Source organism: Helianthus annuus, chromosome 17 (assembly GCF_002127325.2).
Source record: "Helianthus annuus cultivar XRQ/B chromosome 17, HanXRQr2.0-SUNRISE, whole genome shotgun sequence".
NCBI classification, from domain to species: domain Eukaryota; kingdom Viridiplantae; phylum Streptophyta; class Magnoliopsida; order Asterales; family Asteraceae; genus Helianthus; species Helianthus annuus.
The window spans coordinates 2,444,445-2,462,972 of NC_035449.2; positions in this window are offsets into that span (position 1 = coordinate 2,444,445).

Here is an 18,528-nt window from a genome sequence, read left to right on the forward strand (position 1 = left end):
GGACACATCCATCTAATACAGTCGAAACTGTTTCTATTGATCCATCAGCTAATTCCACTTCATATTTCATACTTAGAACTTTAACAGGTAATTTCAGTAATTCACAGAACTTATTATCTACAAAGGATCTATCCGCCCCAGAATCAAACAATACCCATGCATAGACATCATTAATGAGAAAAGTACCTGTTATGACATTGTCATCCTGAATAGCTTCCTTCGCATCCATGCGGAAGACCCTTGCATTGGTCTTCTTTCCCTCCTCTGTTTTCTTTGCAAGTTTCGGGCAGTTGGGCCTAATATGCCCCTTCTCATTACAATTGAAGCATGTGGCATCCTTAAGTTTCTTACAATCTATTGCTTTGTGATCTGGGGATTTACAGATTCCACACGCTTTTGGTTGGGACTGCGATCTTGACTCTTGCCTGCATTTCCCAAAGTGGTGCTTCTTACAAACCGTGCACCGGGGTTTATCACTCGACTGATGATCACCCTTTCTAGATTCCGACCCTTTCTTCTGGTCGTTGTTTCCCTTACGCTTCTTATCTGAGCGTCGCGAACCATCATCTTCGCGTTTTCGTTTCTCGGCATCTGCAGCTCTCAGGGATCTCTGTCTAACTGCGTCTAGTGTAAGGGACAGAGATATGTCATGTCACACCCCGATTTCCACGTGTCTCACCGGTGGGCCCGGTGGGGGATTACCGTGGCGTAGTTGGCAACAATATAGTCAAACCACACAATATAATGAATGCACAGCGGAAGCATAAAGATAAATATATATTTCAACGTTAAGTGTAATATCAAAGTATCACCATGGTTGAAATGAAATCCACAGGGGATCAAAAATAATAACAAAAGTATTGTTCAACAGACTTCAGGTATCTTAAGCTTGCGAGACTTCTAATGATGCTAAGGATAAATCTCAGCCAATTACGCATAGTACCTGCATTTAGTCTTTTTGGGAAAATACGTCAGTTTACACTGGTAAATACATTCAACTGACACTTTTGTAAAATGTTTAATAAAATTGGTTTAAATGCTCAAGGCACAAACTCTTTATAACTTGGGATAATTTATAATCAAATCTTGTAAAGAATTACATGTTACTATGCGTTCGGTCGCCCGGGTCGTGCCGGGTTAACTTTTAATAGACACACCACATAGCATAAAACCGTTGCGGGTAAACCAACAGCTATACTTTTATAGTCATGGACATAATGCCGGGTGTACGCCTACACCCGGATGTCGAGGTCGTGGCCATTCGTAAATGCTGCCAAGGATATCCGGGACATGGTCATTAATAGACACACCACATAGCATAAAACCGTGGCGGGTAAACCAACAGCTATACTTTTATAGTCATGGACATAATGCCGGGTGTACGCCTACACCCGGATGTCGAGGTCGTGGCCATTCGTAAATGCTGCCAAGGATATCCGGGACATGGTCATTAAGCCCCCAAAGGCGTAAAGCCAACAAAACAAGTTTTTAAACGGGTCACATTGATAATACCCAACTACTAATGAGTTGGGGTCAATTGCCCGACCAAGCGGTATTTTAAATACCGTAACCCAAGCCCGTATAACGGAAAATAAGTTAAAAGTATTTACCTTTGCAAGTATAATTCCTTAATTGAAATAAATTGCAGATAGCTTTTACTGGTCCCCTAATCTGGAACGAAGGTTTAAATTAACCTATTAGAATCCTAACGGGTCTTTAATTTAGCCGTAGCTTAGACCGGTCAGTTTCGAAGGATAGATACGGTTTAATCGCGTGAAAGGCGAAAACCGGGAATGGAATGTGATTTTTGACCCAACAAGTTTGAAGACTTGTTTTATAGGGGTATAATAATCACACTCTGTATTTTGGGGTCAAAACAATATGGTTTGACCCGTTTCGGCTAATTTATGTAAACTAGTTACATAAGCCGAACCGTGCGGGCAAAAGTCGCAACGGGTAACCGTAAGAGTCCTACACTGTTTTCCTAAGTCAACATGCCTTAAAGAGGTTGTGGTATCAGTAGGATACCTTCCATTATGCCCGTAACGAGTTTAAGTTCATATTATGCCCCGTAGGGGTATTTTGGTCTTTTTAAAGGTTTTAAAAGAGGTTTATGAGTTCTACAGGAAATCTGAGTTTCCCGAACAGTTTATAAAGTCTAAAATACTTTATTTATTATTTAAAATCAGTAGCAACTAGAATCGGGTCAAAAGACTTTGTAGAACTCAAGTTATGGCCGAAAAGGGTATATTCGGTATTTACCGAACCGTTGACATAACCGCAGGTTATGAGCAGGTTAAAAATAATTAAAACTCTTTAAAAATCCCAAAATATTATTTTACATCAGTGAGTAAAAGGTTTGGTGTCGAAATCCAGGTTTAGATAGGCGTTATGCTAATTGCGCTATTTAATTACTAAAGTTTCGCAATTTGCGCTATTTAGCATAACTCCTATTCTGGACCTCGGATTGATATGAAATTTTAGGGACATGCTTAGAAATCAGTAACCAAGGTTATGATCCTTTCACATGTCCGAGATTCTCATTTTTAAATTAAAAAGGGCGTTACGGTCAACTTTTAAGCATTTAACGGAAATGTGTAAAAGACTCGGACAAACAACAAACCGGTCACAGAGGGTTATACCATCATGTAACCTGGTCCTAAGAGAGTCCTAAGGCATATCTAACTCAAACTTTAACGGGTCAGAACTGAAGTCAAAGCAAAAGTCAAAGCTTTTGCGACTTTCGGCTCCGAACCGGGTCAAAACAGTAAATGGTCGGATCAAACAAGCTTAGACTAGTTAATATACTTATTATCATGTTTTATGAGTGTTCAAACAGGTTACATATCATCTACATTACAGATTATGCAAGAAATCGCAAAATAACATTTCTGTTGACTTTTTCTAAGCACGTTTGACTCGATATTTGAACTAGTTAGAGTGGGAATCAGAGGGTGCCCTTTTAGGGGTTTAATGCCCACATGATTACCATCATATAACTATCTTTGATTCGACAAATCACTGGACCATTCGTGATTTATCGCAAAGTTAATCGTTAATTACGACGGATTGACTTTTAGGCTAAAACTATGGAAAAACGAAACCACAAAGGGTTAGGCAACTTACAGAAGCTTGGTGCACGACTAAGAATGATAAAGGAATGCTTGAGAGCTCCAGAAATGATCAGAAGGCAGGTTTTTGAGGTGTGTTTCACTTATGCACAATGTATGTCCTTTTATAGTGAAAAACTTGGCATAGGATCATTACAACTCAACCTACAAGGCATCATGGATGTTCAGCAGGTGGCCCTGGGTGCTAGAGGTCAAGTAGAGGGCGCCCATGCTTCATTAATTGCTCACAAGAACGTTCACAAGCTAAATCCTTGAATCTGTCCAAAGTTTCTGCATCTGGGACTCGTACGCGGCCCGCATTAGGATTCAGCAACATGCACGTGGGCCGCATGAATCCTAATGTCAGAAAACAGATCTTCAACTGGCGCGCGGCCCGCATTAGCTCACCCAAAACCTTAACGCGGCCCGCATAAGACCTGATTTCCAAGATTTTCAAATCTTTTGTAATGATTAACCTGACCTTTCGGTTTCGAAGGGGTAACTTTGCGATTGGGCCCTCGATTATTTACAATTAAGGGCCTCGTGACCTTTACCCGCGTTGTTAAGTCCCCGGTTAGTTTAATTACTATCCAAAAAGCCTTAACTTTTATTGTTGACGCTTTTAAACCCTCGCGTACGAATTTGATCATAACTTTCTCGTTTTAAAACGGAAATTCGCGAGATTTACATAGTATATTCTAGTGAGCGTATTTTACTGTTACAAAGCCTCGGGTTCATCAAAGGGTCACTCAGAGGTATAAATTAAACATGTTGACACAATTAACCCCTGTAGCTTGTAATCTCTCACTTTCTCCCGTGTTTTGCTCCGTACGATCCATGATTTATTCGTTTGAAGGTATGAGCATCATTTAGGGTTACTATACAGTATATTTACCCTTCGTTGATATTTATAACCCTCGAATTTACATACTTTCAAGGTTTGTCAACTTTAGTCCTTTATTTAATATTTAATGCCACGTGTAAACTCATGACACGTGTTAACACATTATTGGACACAAAATTTCGAGGTGTTACATCCTCACCCCCTTAAAATAAATCTCGACCCGAGATTTACTCAAACAAATAAGGGTATTTTTCTTTCATCGTGGCCTCAGCCTCCCACGTGAATTCGAGACCTCTACGGGCATCCCACTTGACCTTTACTATAGGTACATGCTTCCTTCGAAGCTTCTTTACCTGTCGATCTTCAATCGACAAAGGTTTCTCCACAAATTTTAAGCTCTCATCTATATGCACATCTGTATGTGGTATCACCAATGATTCATCAGCGAAGCATTTCTTTAGATTGCAGATGTGGAACACATTGTGAATTCCATTGAGCTCTTCCGGTAAGTTTAACTTATAGGCAACGGACCCGACACGTTCGATAACCTCGAAAGGTCCTATGTATCTCGGACTTAGTTTGCCTTTCTTACCGAAACGCATCACCCCCTTCCAGGGTGATACTTGTAACACTTTTTCACCTACTTCGAAGTGAAAATCCTTACGCTTTGGATCCGCGTAACTCTTCTGCCTATCTCGGGCAGCTTTGAGACGGTCTCGAATCTGGACAATCTTGTCCGTCGTCTCGAAGACTATCTCTGGTCCTGATAATTGGACATCTCCAACTTCCGCCCAACAAACAGGCGATCTACATTTTCTACCGTATAATGCCTCGAAAGGCGCAGCCTTAATGCTGGTATGGTAGCTATTGTTGTAGGATAATTCGATTAGTGGTAGGTTCTTATCCCAACTACCACCCAAATCGATAGCACATGCACGTAGCATGTCTTCTAACGTTTGAATAGTACGCTCACTCTGACCGTCTGTCTGAGGATGGTAAGCCGTACTAAAATTCAAACGTGTGCCCAAAGATTGGTGGAAGCTTTTACAGAAATGAGACGTGTATCTAGTATCTCTGTCGGAGATAATAGACACAGGTATGCCATGTAAGGCTACAATCTTATCAACGTATAACTGGGCTAACATGTCGGAGCTATAAGTCTCCTTGATGGGTAAGAAATGAGCTGACTTAGTCAGTCTATCGACTATAACCCATATTGTGTCATTTCCTTTCCTTGTCTTGGGTAACTTGGTAATAAAATCCATAGTTACACATTCCCACTTCCATTCAGGAAGTTCAGGTTGTTGTAGCAAGCCTGACGGCTTCTGATGCTCAGCCTTAACTTGCGCACAAGTTAAGCATTTGGCTACATATGCGGCTACAGACTTTTTCAAGCCTATCCACCAATAATTTGCTTTTAGATCCTGATACATCTTATCAGCTCCCGGGTGAACAGAATATTTGGAACTATGGGCTTCCTGGAGGATAACATCTCGTAGTCCTCCATAAATTGGAACCCATATTCGTCCATTCAATCGTAAAATTCCGTCCTTGCTAAGAGTTAACTGCTCCTCAGTTACTCCCAGCTTCTCTTTAGGATAGTTAGCTTCCAACTCAGCTTCTCTCTGTGCAGCTAACAACCTTTCAATCAAATTATTCTTTACTTCAATGCTCTTGGCATTGATTCGGATGGGTTTCACCCTTTCCTTTCGACTTAAGGCATCAGCGACTACATTCGCCTTGCCGGGATGATATCTGATTTCACAATCATAACCATTTAAAGTCTCCATCCAACGGCGTTGCCTCATGTTTAGCTCCTTCTGATTAAACAGATGTTGAAGGCTCTTGTGATCCGAATAGATCACAAACTTGATACCATACAGGTAATGCCTCCACAGTTTTTGTGCGAACACAACGACACCCAGCTCCAAGTCATGGGTGGTGTAATTCTTCTCGTGCACCTTTAACTGTCTCGAAGCATAGGCAATAACCTTGCCTTTCTGCATCAGCACACATCCCATGCCAGTATGTGATGCGTCGCAGTAAACTACGAACTCCTCCGTACCTTCAGGTAATGTCAGCACAGGAGCGTTGCTCAGCTTTTGGTTTAGAATATCAAAGGACTCTTGCTGCTTAGGGCCCCAAACGAACTTTACTTTCTTCTTGGTCAAGGAAGTTAAGGGCGCAGCAATCCTTGAAAAGTTTTCAATGAAACGCCTGTAATATCCTGCTAACCCCAGGAAACTACGAATCTCTGTAGGCGTCTTTGGCTCTTTCCAATTCATTATAGCTTCAACTTTAGCGGGATCCACTTGGATACCACGCTCGCTGACAACATGTCCTAAGAATTGGACTTCTCGAAGCCAGAATTCGCACTTAGAGAATTTGGCATAGAGTTTCTCATGATGCAGGAGTTTGAGAATACAACGAAGGTGTTTCTCATGGTCAGCTTGGTTCTTCGAGTAGATAAGAATGTCGTCGATGAAAACGATGACGAATTTATCTAAGTACGGCTTGCAGACGCGATTCATGAGATCCATGAACGCAGCTGGTGCATTAGTGAGCCCAAAAGGCATCACTAGGAACTCGTAGTGACCGTAACGAGTCCTAAATGCGGTTTTATGTACGTCTTCATCTCTGACTTTCAGTTGATGGTAGCCTGACCTCAAGTCAATCTTCGAGAAATAACTTGCCCCTTGTAACTGATCGAACAAATCGTCGATCCTCGGCAAGGGATATCTATTCTTTATCGTGACCTTATTAAGCTCGCGATAATCGATGCACAGACGCATCGATCCGTCCTTTTTCTTAACAAACAGGACAGGTGCTCCCCAGGGAGACGAACTAGGTTTGATGAAACCTTTAGCTAACAGTTCATCCAGCTGGGTCCTCAACTCCTTCATTTCGGTCGGTGCTAACCTGTAAGGCGCTCTAGCAATAGGTGCTGCTCCAGGAATGATATCGATCCTGAATTCCACTTGTCTATCTGGTGGCAACCCAGGTAGATCTTCGGGGAAAACTTCTGGATATTCCGAAATGACGGGAATGTCTTCTATCTTCGGTTTAGGCTTTTCAACAATCACCTGTGCCATGTAGATGACACAACCCTTCTTTAGACATTTTGAAGCCTTGAGCATAGTCACTTGCTCAGGCAATCCGTACTGGGTATCTCCCCGAATGGTAAGCGATTCACCAGACGGAGTCTTTATCACCACTTGCTTTTTGTTGCAGACGATTTGGGCCTGGTTGTGAGATAACCAGTCCATACCCAATACTAGGTCAAAACCGGCCAATTTAAAGGGAAGTAGAGATAGAGGAAAAGAGTGGTTCTTAATGGATATCACACATCTATCTAACACAGTGGAGACGGTTTCTATGGTGCCATCTGCTAACTCTACCTCGTAATTCACATTTAAGGTTTTGACAGGCATATTCAGCAATTTGCAAAATTTATGATCTACGAAAGACTTATCAGCGCCCGAATCAAAAAGTACTCTTGCAAAAATATCATTTACGAGAAAAGTATCTGTGATCACGTTATCATCCAGCACTGCTTCTTTCGCCTCTATCCTGAAGACTCTTGCATTGGTCTTCTTGGCATATTTAGGGCAGTTGCTTTTAATGTGCCCCTTCTCGCTGCAGCCGTAGCAGGTTGCATCCTTTATCTTTTTGCAATCCACGGTCTTGTGGTCCTTGGATTTGCATAACCCGCAAGCATATGACTTCGACTGAGTCTGCGAGTTTGATTCGAGTCTACACTTTCCAAAGTGATGTCTCTTGCAATTCTTGCACTTGGGCTTCTCACCAGACTGTTGCCCATCTTTCCTTGACTCTGACCCTCTCTTGTTATCACCGTTTCCACGGTGCTTCTTGCCCGACCTCCGTGAAGTATCATCTTCACGCTTTCTCTTTTCAGCCTCTTTGTTCCTCAGCGATCTTTGTCGGACCGCATCAAGAGTAAGGGACAAAGATATGTCGGCTACTGATCTAAAGGTCGCTGGCTGAGAGGCCTTTACGCTTGCCTTTATTTTGGGGGCTAACCCACTGATAAAACGAGCTATTCTCTTCGGCTCTGGGGTTACCAGATACGGAACCAACCGGGACATTGTGTTGAAGCTCGTTAGGTAAGCTTGACAGTCAAGGTTCGTCATAACCAATGACAGGAAGTCAGCCTCTATCTTTTCAACCTCATGTTGAGGGCAGTAATTCTCTTTGATGAGAGAAATGAATTCCTCCCATGTCATGCTGTATAGAACAGCTTTTCCCGAGGCCTGAACCAACGACCTCCACCAAGCCAGGGCCTCGCCCTTGAATGATTGTGACACATACTTTACCACGTCTCTTTCTGCACAGCCGCTGATGTCCACCACGGTGTCCATCTCGTCTAGCCACGTCATACAATCGACCGCTCCTTTCTCCCCAGTGAAGTCTCGGGGTTTGCATGATACAAAGTACTTGTAGGTGCAGCCTCTGGCGCGAGATGCATCAGAATACACTCTTTCTTGACGGACACTGTTTTCATTGGACGAGTGATTATCATCGTCCTTTTTAGGCTTAGACGGTGGTTTGCTGTAAGATTTTGAGTGGGTTTTCGGCTTTGAGTGTGGTTAGGATATGGTTCTGCTCCGGGATTCAGTATACTCCTCGTATTGTCGATCCAGAGCTGCCTTAACAGCATTGTCGACAAGAGCTTTCAGTTCTGCGCCCGTCAAATGAACCTGGGCGTTATCGTATTCGTCTTCTTTCGAGTGGCTATTTTCCCCACTAGGATCAGCCATGGTAACTTGAATCTGTTACAGAAGATAACGAAAATTTTATTTAGGAGTTTATTATGGAATTGTCTTTTATGGCAATTCATTAACCATGGTAAACAGAGACCATATCTGGTTAATTTGTTACTCACTTTTATTTAGGATTTGAATATAACTTATCCTAATTACAAACAATATTGCTAGTGGCATAAAAGCCTAGTCACGAGGACGTTTTTTATAATATTAGCCGAGATTACAGAGAATCAAGGTACGAAGGTTTGAACCGTAGTCCTTTTACCCTTTCTGACAGGGAGTCATAGACCACCATTGTCTTTTGTCTTATATGACAATAATTATGGCCCGTAGGCACTACATCTCTAATGGATGTTTAATAATTTGGCCCGTAGGCACTACATCGCTAATGGATGTTTTTAATAATTCGGCCCGTAGGCACTACATCACTAATGGATGTTTATAAGTTTGGCCCGTAGGCACTACACCACTAATGGATGTTTAATAAATGATCATCTTTATTGATGATTTAACCCATGATTTATAAATCATTTATTTGGGCTTTGGAATCCTTAGGAGGATTCTTATATAAGAATGATGCGTGCGATTTTTAACGAATCACATCTGCCATGAATGTTAACATGATTACAGAGGTTAACTGGGAATCTGGATCTTTTAATTAGGTCTTACCATCTTGGCCGGATCTTATAAAGACACCTGGCTAGGTTTCACTCTTCAGATTCTTTATTTAGGCAGATTTAAATTTAAAAGGAATGATTTTGATTTATTTCATATATAATAACAAAAATGAAATTCATATCATAACATTCCATTACTTATAATAAGGATTACACGCTGCCCTAAACGGGACTTTTAAATAAGTAAATACCTACACAGAGGTTTATAGAAAACAAGTCCACGCAGGGACCAATACTAGATAGATGTCCGCGCAGGGACTAAAAGATAAGTCCACGTAGGGACTGAAATATGATAACTGTCCACGCAGGGACTAAACTGTAAATACAACAATACATAAGGAGACTAATGATCTCTTTTCTTCCTCCCTTTTAGTAGGTTTGCTAGGCCCTTGAGAAATCCACGATTACTCTTGCATTCTTGTTCGAAGTCTCGTTCCACACGGTTTAAACGGTGGAGTATTTCTTCTTGCTCCGGTGGAGAAAAACGTGGTTGTTGCGACGGTTGCTGAACCGGAGGTCTAGGAGGTATTGGATACCCATGAGCCGAGTAATCTGGTCTCCAAGAGGTTCCATGGAGGGCATTATAATTAGCCGCTACCACATATGGATCGGCATCATAGTTATAGTTGTAGTGCGTGTGAGTCGGCTGCTCAAACGGATTGTACGCCGTAGAAGCGCCGTACGCTGGTATCGGATTGTCATATCCGAATGGTGGCGGAGGTGGTGCAACTGGTGCAGAATTCACCTCTGCAGGGTGGCCAGAAGGTTCCCCTAATTGTGGTTCTTCTTCAGGCACTGACGGAAAATGACTAGCACTCGAGTGGCGAGGGGTGCTGAAATGAAATTCCCCTCCTCGGGTAGACATCCGTGCGCCTGATCTTCTACGCCTTGGCGGATCTGGAATTACTGGTTGAACCGGTGGCGGTGGCGGTGGCGTAACTGCCACAAACCGCGAATCCTCAGAAGGATCCTGTTGTTGCTGTTTATCATGAGGCGAGTAATGATGTGAAGGTGTAAAGTACCAATTACATTGGTCAAACCTCGCCTGGTAACTATCGGGACCTTGATAGGGTGTTCCATGGAAGGATGACCCATCTGAGATCTCGATTGGATGATTGGGAGTACCCCTTGCAGGCTCGACGGGATCTGTATCCTCGTCCATATCCACTGCATTATCTTCAGAAAAGTGATCCTCTGGTCCTAGAGGGTTATACCCTATTGGCTCTTGAACATAATCCGCCGGGTTAAACTGTCCTATGAAGAAAGGTGAAGGATCGCCATAAGAACGGTGCGAAGCAGATTGCTGGAGAGGTATAAAGGGTGGTTGGGGGTTATTGGGATTGTTTTCCGAATCTGGTCCAAACGAATGGCGGTATGAGGGTGTTGAGCTATGCGAGGTAGAATGTCTCGCCGGTTCAAAGAGGTTTCTTCTTCGTCTCTGTGGTTCCTCACTTCTTGTACTGGAAGGAGCTCGCATGTTCGAAGGTCCAACCTCGTGATCATTGTGAGTAATGATCGTCCCTTTGCCTCTTCCTCCTCTTCCTCGTCTGATTGCAGGTGGCATATTTCCTGCTTTCAAAACTTTAAATAACAATAAACAATAAAAAGACAAACTGGAATAACAATTCGAATTTGTCCTATGTTCTTGTCTAGACTCAAGTATGTGCAATTGTGTAACTGAGATTAAACACAAAGGCTAGTGTTTAATTCACTCAGTGTTGGCTCTGATACCAAACTGTCACACCCCGATTTCCACGTGTCTCACCGGTGGGCCCGGTGGGGGATTACCGTGACGTAGTTGGCAACAATATAGTCAAACCACACAATATAATGGATGCACAGCGGAAGCATAAAGATAAATATATATTTCAACGTTAAGTGTAATATCAAAGTATCACCATGGTTGAAATGAAATCCACAGGGGATCAAAAATAATAACAAAAGTATTGTTCAACAGACTTCAGGCATCTTAAGCTTGCGAGACTTCTAATGATGCTAAGGAGAAATCTCAGCCAATTACGCATAGTACCTGCATTTAGTCTTTTTGGGAAAATACGTCAGTTTACACAGGTAAATACATTCAACTGACACTTTTGTAAAATGTTTAATAAAATTGGTTTAAATGCTCAAGGCACAAACTCTTTATAACTTGGGATAATTTATAATCAAATCTTGTAAAGAATTACATGTTACTATGCGTTCGGTCGCCCGGGTCGTGCCGGGTTAAAGTTTAATAGACACACCACATAGCATAAAACCGTGGCGGGTAAACCAACGGCTATACTTTTATAGTCATGGACATAATGCCGGGTGTACGCCTACACCCGGATGTCGAGGTCGTGGCCATTCGTAAATGCTGCCAAGGATATCCGGGACATGGTCATTAAGCCCCCAAAGGCGTAAAGCCAACAAAACAAGTTTTTAAACGGGTCACATTGATAATACCCAACTACTAATGAGTTGGGGTCAATTGCCCGACCAAGCGGTATTTTAAATACCGTAACCCAAGCCCGTATAACGGAAAATAAGTTAAAAGTATTTACCTTTGCAAGTATAATTCCTTAATAGAAATAAATTGCAGATAGCTTTTACTGGTCCCCTATTCTGGAACGAAGGTTTAAATTAACCTTATTAGAATCCTAACGGGTCTTTAATTTAGCCATAGCTTAGACCGGTCAGTTTCGAAGGATAGATACGGTTTAATCGCGTGAAAGGCGAAAACCGGGAATGGAATGTGATTTTTGACCCAACAAGTTTGAAGACTTGTTTTATAGGGGTATAATAATCACACTCTGTATTTTGGGGTCAAAACAATATGGTTTGACCCGTTTCGGCTAATTTATGTAAACTAGTTACATAAGCCGAACCGTGCGCGCAAAAGGCGCAACGGGTAACCGTAAGAGTGCTACACTGTTTTCCTAAGTCAACATGCCTTAAAGAGGTTGTGGTATCAGTAGGATACCTTCCATAATGCCCGTAACGAGTTTAAGTTCATATTATGCCCCGTAGGGGTATTTTGGTCTTTTTAAAAGTTTTAAAAGAGGTTTATGAGTTCTACAGGAAATCTGAGTTTCCCTAACAGTTTATAAAGTCTAAAATACTTTATTTATTATTTAAAATCAGTAGCAACTGGAATCGGGTCAAAAGACCTTGTAGAACTCAAGTTATGGCCGAAAAGGGTATATTCGGTATTTACCGAACCGTTGCCATAACCGCAGGTTATGAGCAGGTTAAAAATAATTAAAAATCTTTAAAAATCCCAAAATATTATTTTACATCAGTGAGTAAAAGGTTTGGTGTCGAAATCCGGGTTTAGATAGGCGTTATACTAATTGCGCTATTTAATTACTAAAGTTTCGCAATTTGCGCTATTTAGCATAACTCCTATTCTGGACCTCGGATTGACATGAAATTTTAGGGACATGCTTAGAAATCAGTAACCAAGGTTATGATCCTTTCACATGTCCGAGATTCTCGTTTTAAATTAAAAAGGGCGTTACGGTCAACTTTTAAGCATTTAACGGAAATGTGTAAAAGACTCGGACAAACAACGAACCGGTCACAGAGGGTTATACCATCATGTAACCTGGTCGGCTGGTCCTGACAGAGTCCTAAGGCATATCTAAATCAAACTTTAACGGGTCAGAACTGAAGTTAAAGCTTTTGCGACTTTCGGCTCCGAACCGGGTCAAAACAGTAAATGGTCGGATCAAACAAGCTTAGACTAGTTAATATACTTATTATCATGTTTTATGAGTGTTCAAACAGGTTACATATCATCTATATTACAGATTATGCAAGAAATCGCAAAATAACATTTCTGTTGACTTTTTCTAAGCACGTTTGACTCGATATTTGAACTAGTTAGAGTGGGAATCAGAGGGTGCCCTTTTAGGGGTTTAATACCCACATGATTACCATCATATAACTATCTTTGATTCGACAAATCACTGGACCATTTGTGATTTATCGCAAAGTCAATCGTTAATTACGACGGATTGACTTTTAGGCTAAAACTATGGAAAAAGGAAACCACAAAGGGTTAGGCAACTTACAGAAGCTTGGTGCACGACTTAGAATGATAGAGGAATGCTTGAGAGCTCCAGAAATGATCAGAAGGCAGGTTTTTGAGGTGTGTTTCACTTATGCACAATGTATGTCCTTTTATAGTGAAAAACTTGGCATAGGATCATTACAACTCAACCTACAAGGCATCATGGATGTTCAGCAGGTGGCCCTGGGTGCTAGAGGTCAAGTAGAGGGCGCCCATGCTTCATTAATTGCTCACAAGATCGTTCACAAGCTAAATCATTGAATCTGTCCAAAGTTTCTGCATCTGGGACTCGTACGCGGCCCGCATTAGGATTCAGCAACATGCACGCGGGCCGCATGAATCATAATGTCAGAAAACAGATCTTCAACTGGCGCGCGGCCCGCATTAGCTCACCCAAAACCTTAACGCGGCCCGCATTAGACCTGATTTCCAAGATTTTCAAATATTTTGTAATGATTAACCTGACCTTTCCGTTTCGAAGGGGTAACTTTGCGATTGGGCCCTCGATTATTTACAATTAAGGGCCTCGTGAATTTTACCCGCGTTGTTAAGTCCCCGGTTAGTTTAATTACTATCCGAAAAGCCTTAACTTTTATTGTTGACGCTTTTAAACCCTCGCGTACAAATTTGATCAAAACTTTCTCGTTTTAAAACGGAACTTCGCGAGATTTACATAGTATATTCTAGTGAGCGTATTTTACTGTTACAAAGCCTCGGGTTCGTCAAAGGGTCACTCAGAGGTATAAATTAAACATGTTGACACAATTAACCCCTGTAGCTTGTAATCTCTCACTTTCTCCCGTGTTTTGCTCCGTACGATCCATGATTTATTCGTTTGAAGGTATGAGCATCATTTAGGGTTACTATACAGTATATTTACCCTTCGTTGACATTTATAACCCTCGAATTTACATACTTTCAAGGTTTGTCAACTTTAGTCCTTTATTTAATATTTAATGCCACGTGTAAACTCATGACACGTGTTAACACATTATTGGACACAAAATTTCGAGGTGTTACATGTCAGCTACTGATCGAAATGTTGTGGGCCGTGAGGCCTTGACGCTTGCTTTAATTTCTGGGGCCAGACCCCCAATGAAACGGGCTATCCTCTTTGGTTCAGGTGTTACAAGATAGGGAACTAGCCTTGACAAGGTATTGAAGGTTGTGAGGTAAGCCTAGCAGTCCAGGTTCTTCATCACTAGAGACAGGAAATCAGACTCTATTCTTTCGACCTCGTGCTGAGGGCAATAATTCTCCTTGATCAGGGCAACAAATTGTTCCCAAGATATGTTGTATACAGGTACCTTTCCGGTGGCTTGAATCAACGACTTCCACCATGATAGGGCGTCACCCTTGAAAGATTGTGACACAAACTTCACAATATCTTTTTCAGCACAACCACTTATATCCACCACCGTGTCCATTTCATCAAGCCAAGTCATACAGTCCACTGCCCCTTCTCCCCAGTAAAATCCCGGGGTTTACAAGACACGAAGTATTTATACGTGCAACCTTTGGCACGTGGGGCATCATCAAACACAATCTTCTTGGAATGATCACCATTCTCATTCGAAGAATGTCTATCATCATCCTTCTTAGTTTCTTCCTTTTTAGACTTGGGTTGGACAGAAGGTGGCTTGCTGTGAGACTCCGAATGAGTTTTGGATCTGATATGCGGTGTAGACAAGGTCCTACTATGGGTCCCACTGTACTCACTGTACTGTCTTTCTAATGCCTTTGTAACCGCATCATCAACAAGCGCTTTTAGCTCTGCGCCAGTTAACTGTATTTTCGCATTATCGTGATTCTCTACCGGACGACTGTTCACTTCGTCCGACCCCGCCATGTAGCTTCAATTGTTACATATATACAATAATAGGCTAGGTTTTATTTAGAAGCTATTACAGCATTTTATATTTTATTAACCATGGTTTTATATATAGCCATTGCTGGTTAATTTGTTAATCAAGTAATTATTCAGGATCTTTATTATAATCCTATATTACAATTAGGAATTAACATATAACTTAGTCACGAAGACAGTGTTAATCTATAACCTGTATTCTTACAGGATCAAGGTATTAGGGTTTGAATCACAGTTCATTACCCTATTCTAGACAGTGAGTTGTAGACTCCAACTGTCTCTTAGTCCCTAGGACATTAATTTATTACCCGTAGGCACTTCATCCTCAATGGATGGTTATTTAAATACATGGAATTTTAAATTAACCCAATTTAAAGATGGCTTATGTGATTTATATTGCATCACAATTTGCCTGATATGGTAACATATATACAGATGTTAACAAAGTTTTGGAATCTTTTAGACAGGTTTTACCATCTTGGCCATGTCTGCGACGACACGTGGCTAGGTTTTACCCCTAAGATTCTCTTTTTAACATAACGCAGATCAATCCTAAGTTGAGACGTTAATTATGCACCTGAATCTAATTATGGAGATACCATCATGGCCTTGTCTTAAAATGACACGTGGCTAGGTCTTGTCCTTTTTAGATTTTGCCATTCTATATTAATGTTAGGTCTTCTTTATTTTAGGAAATGTCATTTTCATTTTACTTTTTATTTTAAGTTTATTCATATATTTTTTTATAATAACAATCATGAAAATTTAAATGCAACATTTCACTAATAAAGACTTAACAGTACCATACTTGCCATAAACGAGACTTCTACAAATAACATGCCTACGCAGGGGCGAAATACAATAAACAACAAACAAACAAACAAACCCACGCAGGGGTCAACTGAAAGACATGCCCACGCAGGGGCAGAATACTAAAAAAACAAGCTCGCGCAGGAGCTGAATACAGAAACAAGTCCACGCAGGGACTGATTACAACTAAATGATAAATAACAAGGTCTTCAATGACCCCTCCTCTTGGACTTCCCCTTTAGCAAGTCTGACAGACCCTTGAAGAAGCCTTGCCGCTCCCTGCGGTCTTCTCGAACTTCTTGTTCGACCTGGTTCAACCTATCAAGAACCTCCTGCTTACGTTCCGGCGGAATAAGCTGTGGCTGCGGCGGCTGGTACAACGGTTGAGGAGGTAGTGGTTGCTGGTACACATATGGAGGGTACCCGGTGGTCCATGGACCACCATAGGGCCCTTCAGGGTGTCGAGCGTTGTAATCCCACGCCTCCTGGTATGGGTCCACAGTAGCATAGTCGAACTGGGTATGAGCCGGCTGCTCAAAAGGGTTGTACGCCGCTGAGCCGGCGTAAGCAGGTATTGGGTTGTCAAAACCCAATGGAGGTGCCATAGGCACTGAGTTGACCTCTGGAATGGGGTTTGATGGACCCCCCATTTGTGGTTCTTCTTCTTCCTCCTGGAGTGGCGGATAATGACTGCCACTCGATGGTTGGGGAGTGCTGATGCGGACTCCCCCTCGCACGGACATCCGTGCGTTTGACCTTCTCCGCCTCGGTGGCTCCGGAGGCGGTTGTTGCTCCACTGGCGGTGGTGGTGGTGGAGTGACTACCACGAAACGAGAATCCTGAGAAGGATCCTGTTGCTGTTGCTGCTGTTGCTGCTGTTGCTGCTGTTGCTGCTGTTGCTGCTGATACGGAGAGGAGTGGTGAGAGGGGGTAAAATACCAATCAATGTTTCAGAACCTCTCCTCGTAGCTGTCCGGACCACGATAAGGTGATCCGTGAAATGAAGACCCATCTGAGATCTCAATGGGGTAGTTTGGTGTTCCGGATGTTGGTTTCACGGGGTCCGTGTCTTCATCCATATCATCAGCATGGTCACCTGAGAAATGATCCTCAGGTCCTAGTGGGTTGAATCCCACGGGTTCTGGAAAGATGTTGGCCGGGTTGAACCGGCTTTGGAAGACTAGGGTTAGGTCGTCAAAGGAATGGTGAGAATTAGACCTTTGTAATGGTATGAAAGAGGGAGGTTGATCATTGGCCTCATTCTCTGACTGGGGCCCAAAGGAATGTAAGTATAAAGGTGAAGAGCTGAGGGAGACTGACTGCCTCCCGGGTTCAACATAGAGCCTCCACGGCTCTTGTGGGCTCGTACTCATTGTAATGGAAGGTGTTCGCCGGTGTGAGGGTCCGACTTCGTGGTCGTGGCTCGTGAAAGGAGCCTTTCCTCGTCCGCTTCTCATACGTGGCGGCATGATTTAGACCTGTCAACAAAAGATACAGCAACACATATATATAAAATAAAGACAAAATGAAATAAAAGAAAACAGAGTTTGTCCTATGTTCTTTGTCTAGACTCGGAACTCGAGGAATGTGCATTTAGTTACTGAGATTAAACACTGTAGGCTAGTGTTTAATTCACTCAGCGTTGGCTCTGATACCAACCTGTCACACCCCTATTTTCCACGTGTCACCGGTGGGCCCGGTGGGGGATTCCGTGATATCATCATAGACAAACATACCAAAAATATAAATGCACAGCAGAAGCAAAGAAAGATTTATTTCAACTTAAATTATTGTAATATTCAAGTATCACAAAATGTCGAAATAGATCCACAGGCAGATCCAAACAAAAAGGAAACTTCATTTCAACAGACTTCATGCATCCTAAGCTTGCGAGACTTCTATGGATGCTTAAGGAGTGACCAGCCTATTACGCGTAGTACCTGCACTTAGCCTTTTTGGAAAATACGTCAGTTTACACTGGTAAATACAATTTAACTGACTCATTTTGAAAATGTTTAAAATTGATTTAAATGCTCGTGGCATAAAACTTTTATAACTTGGGATAATTATTTGCTTAATAATCTTGTAAAAGAATTACATGTTCGTTATGCGTTCAGTGGCCCGGGTCGTGCCGGGTTAAAGTTCAATAGACACACCACTTAATATAACTCCGCCGCAAGACTTCTCTCGGCCGGCGATTATACATTTAATAAAATGCACAACGGGTGTACGCCTACACCCGTGTGCTAAGGTCGTGGCCATTCTTTGAATGATGCCAAGGATATCCGGGACATGGTCATTAAACCCCATGTAACAACTCGGAAATTCCTGTCCAATAAAATAAAGACACGTGTCATGAGAGACAAACGTGTCAGGAAAACC